At 44.6% G+C, this 13,908-nt stretch overlaps 1 long non-coding RNA gene across 2 annotated transcripts; it reads left to right on the top strand.

The window, feature by feature from the left end:
• Positions 1-3,486: 3,486 nt before the first annotated feature.
• On the top strand, positions 3,487-9,200 carry LOC147997164 (uncharacterized). 2 transcript variants are annotated; one of them, XR_015655472.1, is made up of 6 exons: positions 3,487-3,633; positions 5,119-5,313; positions 5,680-5,749; positions 6,295-6,367; positions 6,499-6,614; positions 8,513-9,200. It is a non-coding gene; the product is annotated as an uncharacterized LOC147997164 (long non-coding RNA). The 2 variants fall into 2 exon arrangements; XR_015655471.1 differs by having other exon boundaries at positions 6,292-6,367.
• The last annotated feature ends 4,708 nt before the right edge of the window (positions 9,201-13,908 follow it).

Raw genomic sequence — 13,908 nt, 5'->3', positions numbered from 1 at the left:
TATGTGTGTGTGTCTGTGTGTGTATATGTGTCTGTGTGTATGTGTCTCTGTGTGTGTATCTGTGGCTGTGTGTGTCTATGTGTCTGTGTGTGTGTGTCTATGTGTCTGTGTGTGTGTCTATGTGTCTGTGTATGTGTCTGTGTGTGTGCATTTGTGTGTGTCTGTGTGTCTGTGTGTCTGTGTGTGTGCATATGTGTGTGTCTGTGTGTGTGTGTGTCTATGTCTGTGTGTCTGTGTGTACATTCCTGTGTAAGTTTACAGGATTGTGAGTCATGTGGAGGCCAGAGGTCAGTGTTAAGGATCTTCCTCAATCGCTTTCTATCTTATCTTTCGAGACGGTCTTTGACTGAACATAGATTCACTGAGTGGGAAGCAGGCTGGCCAATGAGCCCCAGGCCTCTGTCTCTCTAGCACCAGGATTACAGTCTGCACTTCTGAACCCGGCGCTTCCTTTCAACCGATGCCATGGATCCACACTTGGGTCCTCATGCTTGTGCTGCAAGAGCGTTACCAACTGAACAGTCTCTGTAGCCTCTGATCAATTCCAGGTCTGAGGTAGGACTTTGCAAAGTGATTCTCAACCTGGTGTGAGGCTCATAATGGACACTGCAACGTTGATGGTTAGGTACCACTCCAGAGATCTGATCTGTTTTGGTCTGAGGAGGGTCACTGGTATTATTTTGAGACAGAATTCTAATATGCAGCTAGGCCAGAGACCCCTGACTTCACCAATCAAATCTCACTAGAACACACAATGTGCTGCTATATGTAACTGAGAAATAAATCTGCATTTAATTTTTCCATATCTAGACCAGGACTTCAATTCATTTCAGGCTCTTAACACAGCCCATTTCATTGCTATGTGATTTTTATGGCTTAAGAAAAATTGAAATCAATTATTTTCTCTGCACGCTTTCAGGATTTTCCTCAGGACTAACCAGGAATCCAGGCTGAACTAAGCCGGTGCCATTATTTTATCACATTTCATAGTATATAAACAAATTCTAAAAATAAAATGAGCTATAAAAATGTATAATTCAAAAGGTGGGCTCTCACGTTAATGTTCTTATAAACTTAGCATTCCTTTGCCATGAGTTCTAACAGACTCAGAGTTCAGAGGCCTGCTTTCTTAGCAGGTGAAAGGAAAGGCAATTTATTTGAGATTTGATTGCTGTCTGGTCACGAGGAAAACAGAAAATGCTCAGAATAAGAAAATAATATAAGCTTCACACCACATACACACATACACAACTCTCTTATACATACAGACACACCCACATATAAACACAGACGCACACAGACACACCCACATATACACACAGACACACACATATGCACACAAACATACACACACAGACACACACATGCACACACACATACACACAGACACACACATGCACACACAGACACACAAACATACATACACACACAGACACATACAGACACATACATACACACACAGACACATACATACACATGCACACACATACATGTACATGCACACACATGCACACAGACACACACAGACACACAGACACACTTAGACACACAGACACACACACAGACACATACATACATACATACACTTACACACTCTCTTACTAAAAGGAAAAAGTTTAAAATTGCCCCTTAGACAAAAGTTGAAGCCAAAAGAAAGAAAACTAGTCAGGCCCTGCAACTGCCTGTTCCAAGAACTTGCTGATCACAGAAAGAGTAATTGCACCAGCTGGTTCAGCCATTTTGTTCCAGAAACTAGCTAACCATAATAGCAGCAGGAACTGGTTAACCATAAAGTTAGATTAAAATCTTAAAGAACAATCATGAGAAACAAGAGGTTCTTCCTTGTGATTCGGTATGGTTTTTCCTTTAAATACTCATTCTCCCAACCATTCGAGGTCAAACTCCTCTACCCCTGCGTGGGATATGAGTCTCGACCCCAGTGCACTGGTTTCTGTCGTCCCTATCAATAAACCTCTTGTTGATTGCATCAAGATCGGTCTCTCGTGAATTCTTGGGGGGGGTCTTCACTTACACACACATATACACATGCACAGACACACATACATACACAGACACACAGACACACACATACATATACACACGCATGCATACACACTCATGTGCATGGACTTCATTGTATATAAATTATATGCATTTTCATATACAGTATTACGAATGGGTAGGAAAATGGTTTATTTTCTAGGAAGTGAGTTTAAAAAAGATGGTTCAAAGATAATCAATTAAAAGGGGTAAGCATTCATTCGGTTTTACCAAGAGATTTCCCATGGAAGTCTGTGGGTCAAGAGGCTTACCCTGGCAAATGGCAACCAAATGATCACAGGATATGCTTATTCTAGGGACTGTTGACAAATTTCTTGTCCTGTTGACAGATATCTTTTCATCAACAGATGGATCCTGTGAGGCTCTGGCTCTGTGACCTGCTGGAGTCCCTTGTGGTAAAGAAACTGTGCTCTTTATTGGGAAAACAAAATTCAAAACAAACCTCACCAAAACCCGAAGCAAATAAGCAGAACAGGAATCTAGTGCTGTTGTCCTCCTTGCTGTGCTTGTTGTTGTCATTGCTGTTGTGGTGGTGGTGGTGGTGGTGATTGTTGTATTTGTTGATTTTGCCTCTTCTTTTGAATTTAAAAAATGTTATAAACACACACACACAAAAATCCACATGCTTGCTAAAAAGTAGTGGTTCCACAGTGTTTGTGTGGTGAGGGATCATGGTTGCTAAAACGTAGCGGTGTCACAATGTTATGTGTGGTGAGGGATCATGGTTGCATTCTGTTGAGGAAGAAAAAAAGCCCACCTTTTAAAATAAAGGAATATAATCCATTTCCTGAGTAGATCGATCTAAAATTTACTGACCTTAAAAAGAATACTCATAAATACAGCTCTTACGAAAAAAAAAAAAAAAAAGAAGAAGAAATGTATTCTTCAAAAAATTAAAAACAGAACTCCAGAATAAACTAGCCGTCCTGGGGCTAGGCACACAGCCAAGAGAAAGTAAGCCACTGTGTCAAGGAGACATCTGTGTGTCCATGTGCATCAACAGCCAAAAAATGGAAATACCTAAGTGTCCATCGGTTGGTGAATGTGTATAGGAAATGTGGTACGAAATTAAATACTTATTCTGCCAGACAAAAGGATGAAGTTGTGTGTGGCAACGTGGAAAGAACTGGAGACCACTGTGTTAAATGAAGAAAGCTAGACACAGAAAGACAGATGCTGCATTTGCTTGCTCATGGTAAAAGTGCAAAAGCAGAGTAGACTGGTGATTACAGGCACTGGGAAGGAGGAGAGAGGGTGGAGGGTGGAGGGTAAGGCAGAGGAAAGGAGAGGGGAAGGGGAAGGGAGGGTAAGGAGGAAAGGGGGGAGGGGGAGGAGAAGGGGGAGGGGAGAGGGAGGAGGGAGGGGAGGGGAGGGGGAGGAGGGGAGGGGAGAGGGGAAGGGAGAAAGGGGGAGAGGAAGGGGGAAGGGCAGGGAAGCTTATGAATGAGCTCCTGGCGACAGTCAGGTAAGAATAGGAAGCTCTTGGGTACCATGTACTGAACATGCAAACAGCTAGAAGAAAGGGTTTTGAAGCATAATGAAACCACGAAGAACTGGTAAATGTTTGAGAGGGTAAGTACATTGATTTAAGTGTTTTACGAGATACACAGTCGATTGACCATTAGGTGGTTCCTTATCAGTGTGTACAGCTATGTATCTTCGTGTGTCGATTAAAACTCTAAAAACAAAGAAATGAGAAAAAGAAGCAGCGCAGGTCCACTTTTTTTTTTTTTTTTATTCTTAACACCCAATTTCAAGCCAGAAAACACTGTGCACTCATTTATCCCCACGGCTCAAGATATGCATTGCAAAACCAGGGAGATGTGGCTTGAAATGATTTGCAAACACTGCCTCTCGCCTGCACTCTTGGCCTTGTTTGATCTAGAAGATTAAATTATTGTCCTGTGAAATTAGAAATATTGTAATGTTGAATTTAACCAACATTCCAGTTCCAGCCATTCAGAATACAGCTAGGGAGGGATGACGTGGTTTAAAGTTTTCTGTTAAGATTATTTTGCACATAGAAGGAAGTTAGTGCCCTCTGATACCAAAGAGCAAGCACCCGGTGCACAGTGCCTGATTGGCGCTGGCGGCAAGCGAGGGTGCAGCACTTAAAGGCAGCGGCGCACCTGGGTTCTATTTAAGGCTAAGCAGGATTACTCACAGAGACCCAGCGTTCTGAATCTAAGTGCCACCAAGTTGTTTCAGAGGGAGAGCTAAATTTGGAGGGCAGGATTAAAGCTCAGCGAGAGGGTGATTTAGAAAACCTGCCTGCATCTACAGTGAGTCACCCAGGAGGACTGGAGTACGTCTAGATGTTGGCTTGCTGGTCACTGGAATCTCGTTAGGTTGAACTCACTGGTGACATTACCTTCTGTGTCACTCTTCTCATAAATGTCATTCTCTAGAAAATTTCCCCCGTTGATGCCTTGCCTTTTCTAAGCAATGCACTTTAGTTATTCTAATGTTAAATTCGAGAGCAACTGACAGCCAAAAGACCGTTGCTAGGGAATGTCTAATCTATTCCAATTACCTTGCAGACATGAAGCGGAATTATGAAGTGCAAAGTATTCAGGGGCCTTTATAAGAGTTACACATATGGGACTGCTATTTCTCGGGACAAAAACACAAGTTATCCAAGAGATTGCATTTGTCAAAAAATGAAAGCCAAGATTATTCTGGCGAGAGCAGCCACAGCTCAGGGAAACTCCAGAGCCCGGGAACAACAGTGTATTCTCAGAAGGTTATGATATCTGTTAAACGCATTTAGATTTTGTTTTGTTTTGTGATAGGGTCTCATTTAGCTCAGGCTATCCTCAAACTTGCTATGTGGCCAAGGCTGGACCGGAATCTCTATTCCACTTACCTCTACCTTCTGAGTGCTGGGATTATAGGCTCAAGCTGCCATGCCCTGCACAGTTAAATTTTATGGACAGTTAAAAGGCCTGCACATAATGCTAAGCAGTACGCATGTTGTTGAAGAATCGTTTTTTAGCTCAGAAGGTCGTTTAATTAAAAATTCAGTAAAAATGTAGCAGAGAATATACTCTTGTACAGGAATATGGAAAACAGACCTATTGTAATTCCTGTGCCAGCATTGATGATAAAAGCCCCAGGAGAGTAGACACCTTGCTCCTCTCATCCGTTGCTAATTGCTCTGGTGATCTGACCAGCACACAGGAAGCGATAGGCGCTACGAACACGCTGGACTGAATGGCTTTTCTCACGTATCAGGAGTCAGCAAACCCAAAGGTATGGAGACTTTATCCTGAATAAGTATGAACGCTTAGTGCTTAGTTTTTATTTATTTCCAACTTCAGGTCTAGGTTGGACATTGATTCGGAAGTCTTAAAGGGACTTTTCAGGGCCCTTTTGATTCGCACGCACACATACATGTGTGCGCGTACCGTATGTATACAGCTGCCTTTGACAGCCAGAAGCGGGAACTGGGTCTTCTGGGGCTGGACTCCCAGGACGTTGTGAGTCCAGCGCAGGTACTGGGTACCGAACTCGGATCCTCTTCAAGAGCAGCAAGCATCCTAATCCACCGAGCCATCTCTCCAGCCCCTAGGAAGGGGTTTTAGCTTTGATGCTGATCGCTGTTTCCCAAACCTTCAGACAGCCGGAACTGATGGTAGACAGAAGGATCGTGTGTCCGTCCGTCTTCGGTGTGGCTCGTTTAGAGCAGGTATGCAGATTTGCATTGGGAGCTGACAACTTAAGTTTCTATTTTTCTGGAACTATGTGCGTCTGGACGAGAAAAGACATAAGGACTGAACAGACAGACACACTGTTATTCAATCCTGTTGCAATGATTAAGTTTGGTTTTATTTCCAGACCTGAGGGAAAAACAGTTGACATATGGGAAATTTCTGGGCAATTCCTCCCAGCCTCTAGACGTTTTCAAATGAAGCACTATCTGTATAATTTCTCATATAGCTTAATGCTAGTTTCATGTATGTTCTATCAAGAAACTCTGGCTGCTAAACATTTTAATACCAAGACCCTTAAAGGACCATATAGGGTGACAGTTGTTAGCTAAACTTACACTGTGCTGGCACCTCATAGGCAGGAAGTATACCACAGGGCTGACAGGAGGGCAGCAGAGAGAGTTGGCAGTCAGGGGGAGGGGGGAGGGAACCAGTGCAGGGGGTGTACTTCCAGATTCCTCACCACCCCTCCCTGAAACACACTTTTCAGAGTTCTGACTTTCAACTCTTCCTTTCCAAGTAGGGCTGTTCATGTCTAGAGCCCCGGGTGAAGAATTTCCCTGTTTAAGAAGATCTGTGCCTTCGCTGAATACAATGTGCGTGGTTTGATCCCCACTACAGCATACACCTGAGGACCTAGCTCCCCCAAGAAGGGCCTATCCTTGGAGGTACGTTTCTGCTTTACAATCAGGTGACATCTTGACTACTTGTTGTTCCTGACGAGCAGAAGTCGGTGTGAACCTGCCAAGAAGTGGTGGTTGGGCTAGAGAGTGGCTCTGGACATGGCTTGCCACACAAGCATGAAGAACTGAGGTCACATCTCCAGAACCTATGTAACGCCAGGTGAGATACATGTACCTGTAATGCGGGGCTTTCCAGTGAGTCGGGAGGTGGAACCGAGGGAAGCCTCAGAACTCACAAGCTAGCCTGGAACTCACAGCAGCAAACAGGAGACCCTGCTGCCTCTAATAAGGCAGATGCTGAGGACAACTCCCAAGGTTTCCTTCTGGCCGCCACATAGCCACCATAGCATGTAAATAACTGCATCCACACACACAAATGCACACACACACACGGTCATTAGAAAGAAGAATTTTTTTTTAACTTAGAGCCAGTGATGAAAACTAGTTTAGACTGACCCTTGATTGCTTCCACAACCCTGAAGCTACAGTCAGAACATTTGATAGATAATGTTGTAGAGATCATGTAATTTCTCCATTAGAAGTCAATCTTTCGGGGCTGGGGATTTAGCTCAGTGGTAGAGCGCTTACCTAGGAAGCGCAAGGCCCTGGGTTCGATCCCCAGCTCCGAAAAAAAGAACCAAAAAAAAAAAAAAAAAAAAAAAAAAAAAAAAAAAAAAAAGAAGTCAATCTTTCTTTTTTTTTTTTTCTTCTTTTTCTTTTTCAGAGCTGGGGACAGAACCCAGGGCCTTGCGCTTGCTAGGCAAGCGCTCTACCACTGAGCTAAATCCCCAACCCCGAAGTCAATCTTTCAATTCGTGAATTGCTTAGGGGCAGAAGGATGACTAATGACAAAGTATCCCCAAAGCCTCTCTCCTAAAACTTTAGAACAACAGATTGCATCGTATTATTAAAAGGGCTTAAAGAGATTGGCAAAGGATTAAAAGCTGGAGAGAAGAAGTGGGGGGGAGGATATCAGTAAGTACAAGAGAAAATGAATCCAATAGCAACAGAATTTGGAGCTGTGTGAATGAAATTAAAATAAAATTTCAGCATAAAGAAAAACAAACGGGGGTTGGGGATTTAGCTCAGTGGTAGAGCGCTTGCCTAGGAAGCGCAAGGCCCTGGGTCCCCAGCTCCAAAAAAAAAAAAAAAAACCGAAAAAAAAGAAAGAAAAACAAACGAACAAACAAACACAAACAAACAAACAAGAAAAACCCTGGAACCATCTTCTCCCAAAGACCCTGGGAAACACATTTCTAGAGAGGTGACTCGTGGGTACTCTCTCTCCTGGCTTCCGTTTGTCAATTGAATTAAGGAAACAGACCTCCCTATTCAGTCACAATTCATCTCCTTCTTCTTTCCCACACATAACAATAGGTAGACTGTTAATTTTAGAAGTTATTAGATACTGACCCAGAAACAGGAAGAAAAGATAAACTTTCCAGGGGGAAGTAAAGAAGGCTCTGGAAACCACCTTGATTTTATGCTGGCATCAGAGTAAAACAAAGAAACTGTGACCTCTACTGACTGCTGCCAACACAAAAAAACCGGTAGCTATTCAAAAAAGACTGAGCTACAGGAGCCAGATCCATTCTTGGGGGCGGGGGCGGGGGCGGGACAGGTCTGTTCTTCTGGTGGATGGGGGGAAGGGCAGCAGGTGGGGTGGGGGTGGGAAGCTTTCTAAGCCTTAAGGTGTTTCCTCTCATGGTTCAGCCCTGCTTGCTTTCCTTGCCCTCAGAGGACTCTTAGGTTAGTTGCCAGCAGCCATATCAGGTAGCTCACAACTTTCTTTAACAGTGTAACTTCTTAGTTGCTTAGTTGAAGCAACTAAGTAGCTGGTCAGCGAGACCCTCAAAGGCTACTTCGCCAAGCAGTGCATGAAGTTGCAGAGGTGAGTGAGAGCAGTTGATTTTGTATCCTGGACTGGAATTTTTGTGACCTAGAAACAATGACCTCTGACCTCTCTCATCTTTGTTTTTCTCTCCTATCAAATGGTGCTGATATTACTCACCTTGAAAGTCACGAGAAGATGAAAGGAAATGGAATTTTTTTTTCTAGTCCCATAGATGCTTACGAAGACCTCTTTCAGCCTCCTATCCCTAGAGGTGCTGAGGCGTGCAGCTTGACTGAAACCAACAGAAGACCCGCCTGTTGAATCTGTGCGTGCCAGTGTGAATGACGCTGCACTGTGGAGTTGTGGTGTCCAGTTTTAGCTGGATAGGCAGCTATTACTCCTCTTAGCCATGCTAAGAGTCTTCAATATAAAAGTGGCCAAAATATGGCTTTCCAAGTCACAAAGGTTCTACAGATTTGCTTGGGGTAACAGATATAGTTTACCCTCCATGTCTACGAACTCCACATCTGTGCAACTACGGATTGAAAATATTTTGGGAAAAAACTATGTCTGCATTGAACACATACATTTTTTTCCCATATCATTATTCTCTAGCAAGACAGTATAGCTATTCATACAGCATTGGCATTGAATTTAGCATTATAGTGACCTAGAGGAGATTCAAAACATATGTGTGTGGGCTCTATGCAAATACCCCATTGTTCTATAAAAGGGACTTGCGTGTCTTGGATTTGGGTGTTTCCTGGAGTCCTGGACCAATTCCACATGGAGGAGAGGCATAGAAACACAGACGGGGCAACCAGATCAGCTCTGCCTGGATGGGGAAGCGTGACGTTTGGGTTGGACTCGTGATTTCGGTGTTTGCCAAATAAATCCTGAATTGAAAATGTCCTCAGCGTGGCAGTGATGTTCCCATTGCTTTTCCTTTCAAGTCTGTCACAGAGAGTTCTAGAGTTCTCCATGGCATGCATATATATATATATATATATATATATATATATATATATATATATTTAAAGATTTATATGTGAGTACACTGTAATTGTCTTCAGACACTTCAGAAGAGAACATCCTATTACAGGTGGTTGTGAGCGACCCTATGGTTTCTGGGAATTGAACTCAGGATCTCTGGAAGAGCAGTCAGTGCTCTTAACTGCTAAGCCATCTCTATAGCCCACCTTTATTCTTAAACCTGGCAAGCTGGGAGAGAGGAATCGCAGGAAAGAGGTTATAAGTATAAAAGTTCTTTGAGGATCATAAGTAATGTGTGACTTCTAACAGTCAACATGAGCTCTACTAAGGAACCCTCATCTTCTGACTGGTGGTGACATTAGTATCAGGTCTCTGTATACAGCACAACAACTATAGATTTCATCAAATGTTCCCCAAACTAATAAATCCCCAGCCCGTTCCAGCAGGGTTTATGTAAGCTGGGAGGAATCTCAGCAGAGTCCCTCGCAGTTTCATACACTCTGTTTGGAAGTGTGAGATATTAATTACAGAAAAAACTGGGTGGCAGCAGTTATCCTGGCGACAGCATCATGCCAACCATCTGTGGCAGCAGAGACCAGTTTCTTCCTGAAACTCCCCCGCCCTTGCCTCAGAGCCTCCACCTTCTCCACTTAGCTCATGCCAGGGCTTCTGGTTTCTTAGGGAGAACTCTGAGATTTTCTAAATACAGTGTTAACTGTGTGGTAAGACAGTGACACTGAAAGATAGCATATAAGAACTGATTAGCAAGTTATCTTCCCTGGGAGTCCCAGAAAGTCCTAGGGTCTTAACTATGCAAAGTTGAAGTCGCAGGTCTCTCAGCAGCTCCTAGAGCAGCGGTTCTTAGCCTGTGGGTCGTGACCCCTTTGGGGTGGGGGTGGGAGTCACATAGCAAATATCCTGCCTATCAGATACTTACAGTAGAATTCCTAACAGTAACCAAATTACAGCTATGACGTAGCAATGAAAATAATTTTATGAGGAGCGGGTCAGCACAGCATGAAGAACTGTTACACAGGGTGGAAGCTTTAGGAAGGTTGAGAACAGCTGCCATAGAGGAACACAGCTGAGGAGACACCTGGGCATAGAGGAGCTTTAGCTGAGCTTTGGAGGAGCGGAGGGTGCAGTATCTCAGGAAGTGCTTTGTGGTTTTCTTCTGTCTCTGCGATGTAGCTCTGTGCATCCTGCTTTCTAGACTTTGAGGACTTTGTGTGTGTGTGTGTGTGTGTGTGTGTGTGTGTGTGTGTGTTTCTGTCTGTCTCCCTGTGTCTGTATGTGTTGTGTATGTAGGGGTACACCTGTGAGTGACTGTGTGTCTATGTGTCTTGTGTCTTGTGTGTATGCAGGGGTGTATGTGTCTGTCTGTCTATGTATCTCTGCATGTGTTGTGCATATATGCAGGTACAGGTGTGCATATGAGTGTGTTTACAGGTATGTGTATGAGTGTGTGTATGAGTGTGTGTACAGGTGTGTGTATGAGTGTGTGTACAGGTGTGTGTATAAGTGTGTGTACAGGTGTGTGTATACAAGTGTGTGTACAGGTGTGTGTACAGATGTGTGTACAGGTATGTATATGAATGTAGAGGTGTGTGTATGAGTATGTGTACAGGTGTGTGTATGAGAGTGTGTACAGGTATGTATATGAATGTAGAGGTGTGTGTATGAGTATGTGAACAGGTGTGTGTATGAGTGTGTGTACAGGTGTGTATATGAGTATGTGTAGGCCAGGAGATGACTGTAGGTATCATTTGGCTTTCTTCTTGGAAGTCCTCGCGCTTTCAAGGATGTTCTCTGTCACCTGGGGTTGCTTCCTTTCTTGTCATCTGCCACCTTCCAGCTCTAACTTAAGAGCCATTTGTACCTTTTAGAGAAAAACCTTCCCACCGGAAACCCTGGCCGATGGTATCGATTTTAGTTTAAGATACAGTTCTTAATATTTAAGAGCTATTGCCTACAGAGGAATGAACATTTATCCGAAGCCTTACACAGAAATGCCTTTTTCCGGGTCCCTTCAGAATGTTACAAACAGTCTCTGTCCCTCCAGTTAACACTTGTGTGGATGCACTGGGAATCTGGCCTATTCTGGAATGTCAAGTAAACTCTGCTCATCCCCCAAGATAGGAGGCCCTCTCTTGGGTTTGCTTCAAGTTTCTCTGCGGACAAAGCTTTGCCAGTGCCACCGGCAGTGGTCTTTTGGGTTTCCAGTGCTGAGTTTGGATTGAGGGCAGCCAGACTTGTCTCTTGGCTACCTGTGAATGTTTCTGCCTTAGCATACTTAAGGACAAGCTTTACAAAGTCAGGGCCCCCATTACTCCTCCCATCCCGAGGATAGCCTAACCTTTTTGCCACTGAAGATGTGGTAGTTGCCAACTAATTGACTGTCACACAGAACCAGGCCCATCTGAAAAGAGGAATCTGTAAAACACATAAACTTGTCACAAAGGGAGCCTTGGCAAAATTCTCCTAGTCAGAGTAAAACATTATTGTTTTTGTTGTTGTTGTTGTTGTTGTTGTTGTTTTTGTTTCTGTTCTTTTTGTGTGTGTGTGTGCTTCTCCTGAGTAAGAGGTCAGAAGATGAATATGTGACTGAGACCAGAGTCATGTAGAAATGTTGAGCCTTTCTAGGCAAGCCTTGGGAAGTGTGCTGCATGTCTGTCCCTGTCTATACTTCCTCCACTTCATCGCTGTGTGGCCTCCTTCTCCATGGCTCTTCCACTGAGGAGACTCAGGAGGACACTCAGGTTTCTCCAAGTCCAGTCTGCCTGGTTTGAATTCCACTTCTGCTATGCTCTCCCTAGCCATATCCTTGAGTAAGTAAGAATTTCACGTCTCTGAGCTTCGGGGGCAATCAGTCGAGACATCATAGAATGGCCATAGGGCTCAGTACAGTGTATGGACAGTGCCCTGTGTGCTGAAGGCACCCAGCAGTGTGAGTCCTAATTACCACCTGTTCACTGTGGCCCTCTTCCTTTCTAGAATCCTTGACCACAACACTGTGTGGTGGTGTGTTGTTCTTTAATTTTTCTTGGAGTAGTTTTTTATCCCCAGTCATATTTCTGGTGTTCTTACCTAGCATGTAAGAGACAAGAGGCCATGATCAAATACACAGTACCCTGTCATCACCAAGGCAACCGAGCCCCAAATCAACACCCCAGAACATCCCAAACTAAACGCCGATAAAATAAATGCCTTTCATGAAAACAAAAACAAAAAACAACAAAAACCTCTCACACCATGCACTGTAGATTCTTAGGGTTTATCTAGATATAACAAGCCCCGATATCTGTTTTTTAAACCCACCCTTAAACGAAGAAGATCTAAGAATGTCAGAAAAATGTTAAACTTTGGAACAACGATTATCATCATAATCTGAGAACTAGACTTGACGCTCTGACTGTTCTCAAGTGACAATGACATTGGAGCTGACCATGGTAGGAGTCATTCTTCCCTTCACCTCATGGAGCAAGGGACTGTGCCACCAGACAGAAAAACTGGTAAGGTGAAGCAAGTTCAGAACCCCCTAATTAATCCCAATTAATCTAGTAATTGAGAACGGCAGGAGTTCAAACTAGCTACCGATCAGGGTCCTGTTCTGGAGCATGTGACCATGACACCTCACTAAGAGGACCACGACAACCAGTCAGGTAGCATAAAAACCTACAGTATGGAGGGGCTGGAGGAGAGTCTTCTACAGGCGCAGACGCAGGCGCAGACGCAGGCGCAGCTCTGTATGATGGACCATTCCCTTGATGAAGGACCATGCTAATGTGGTATCCAGAAAGACCTGAATGTTTAGCCAATGAGCTTCCCTTCCTGGGCACCCCTTCCTGCAAAAATGTATTTAATTTCTGTTCCACCCTGAGTAAAAGGTAAGCATCCCCATCTTCCATGAATAAGACAATCTGGACAAGTGAAGACTGTCTTCTTCTCTTAAGGACCACCGGGGGTGTGGGGTGCTGGCTTGCCATACAGAGTTGCCCCTAAGTCTCTGTAGAAGGCTCTCTTCCAGCCCCTCTATACTTCTGGCACTCGCTCATAGCTAAGCCAGATCCTCCCCTCCCTACAGCCTGGGCTTATCTGACTTATCAATCTTAACATGGCCTGCAGGCTCCCATTCCCAACACCTCGAAGTCCCCAGGGGATGGTGTCTGGGTGTGCATGAGTTTGTGAACTGCAACATTTGTCCTAACCACCACCGCCGCCTCCTCCTCCGCCTCCTCCGCCGCCGCCTCCACCACCGCCTCCACCACCGCCACCGCCACCACCATCGCCACCGTCACCACCAGCAGCAGCACCAGCAGCAGCAGCAACAGCACCAGCAGCAGCAGCAGCAGCAGCAGCACCAGCAGCAGCAGCACCAGCACCAGCAGCACCAGCACCAGCAGCACCAGCACCAGCAGCAGCACCAGCACCAGCACCACCCCCATGCTGTTCTCACCCGGAGAAACACGGCTGGGACCCCTATCCTAGACTGTGTTTCGCATTCACAGCCCTCTAGCATCCCATCAGCGAAGCAGATACTCAGAAGAACACATCATGTTCGGCGATTCGCTGCAGAGTGGTAGACCCCGTGACTTCCCGTGTTTTTCTAACAGCTCCCAAGTGTGCT

The sequence above is a fragment of the Rattus norvegicus genome, chromosome 1 (assembly GCF_021556685.1).
Source record: "Rattus norvegicus strain SHRSP/BbbUtx chromosome 1, alternate assembly SHRSP_T2T, whole genome shotgun sequence".
Taxonomy (NCBI): Eukaryota; Metazoa; Chordata; class Mammalia; order Rodentia; family Muridae; genus Rattus; species Rattus norvegicus.
The sequence above is the reverse complement of the archived record's forward strand: the minus strand, read 5'-3'. Positions and strand labels throughout refer to the sequence as shown.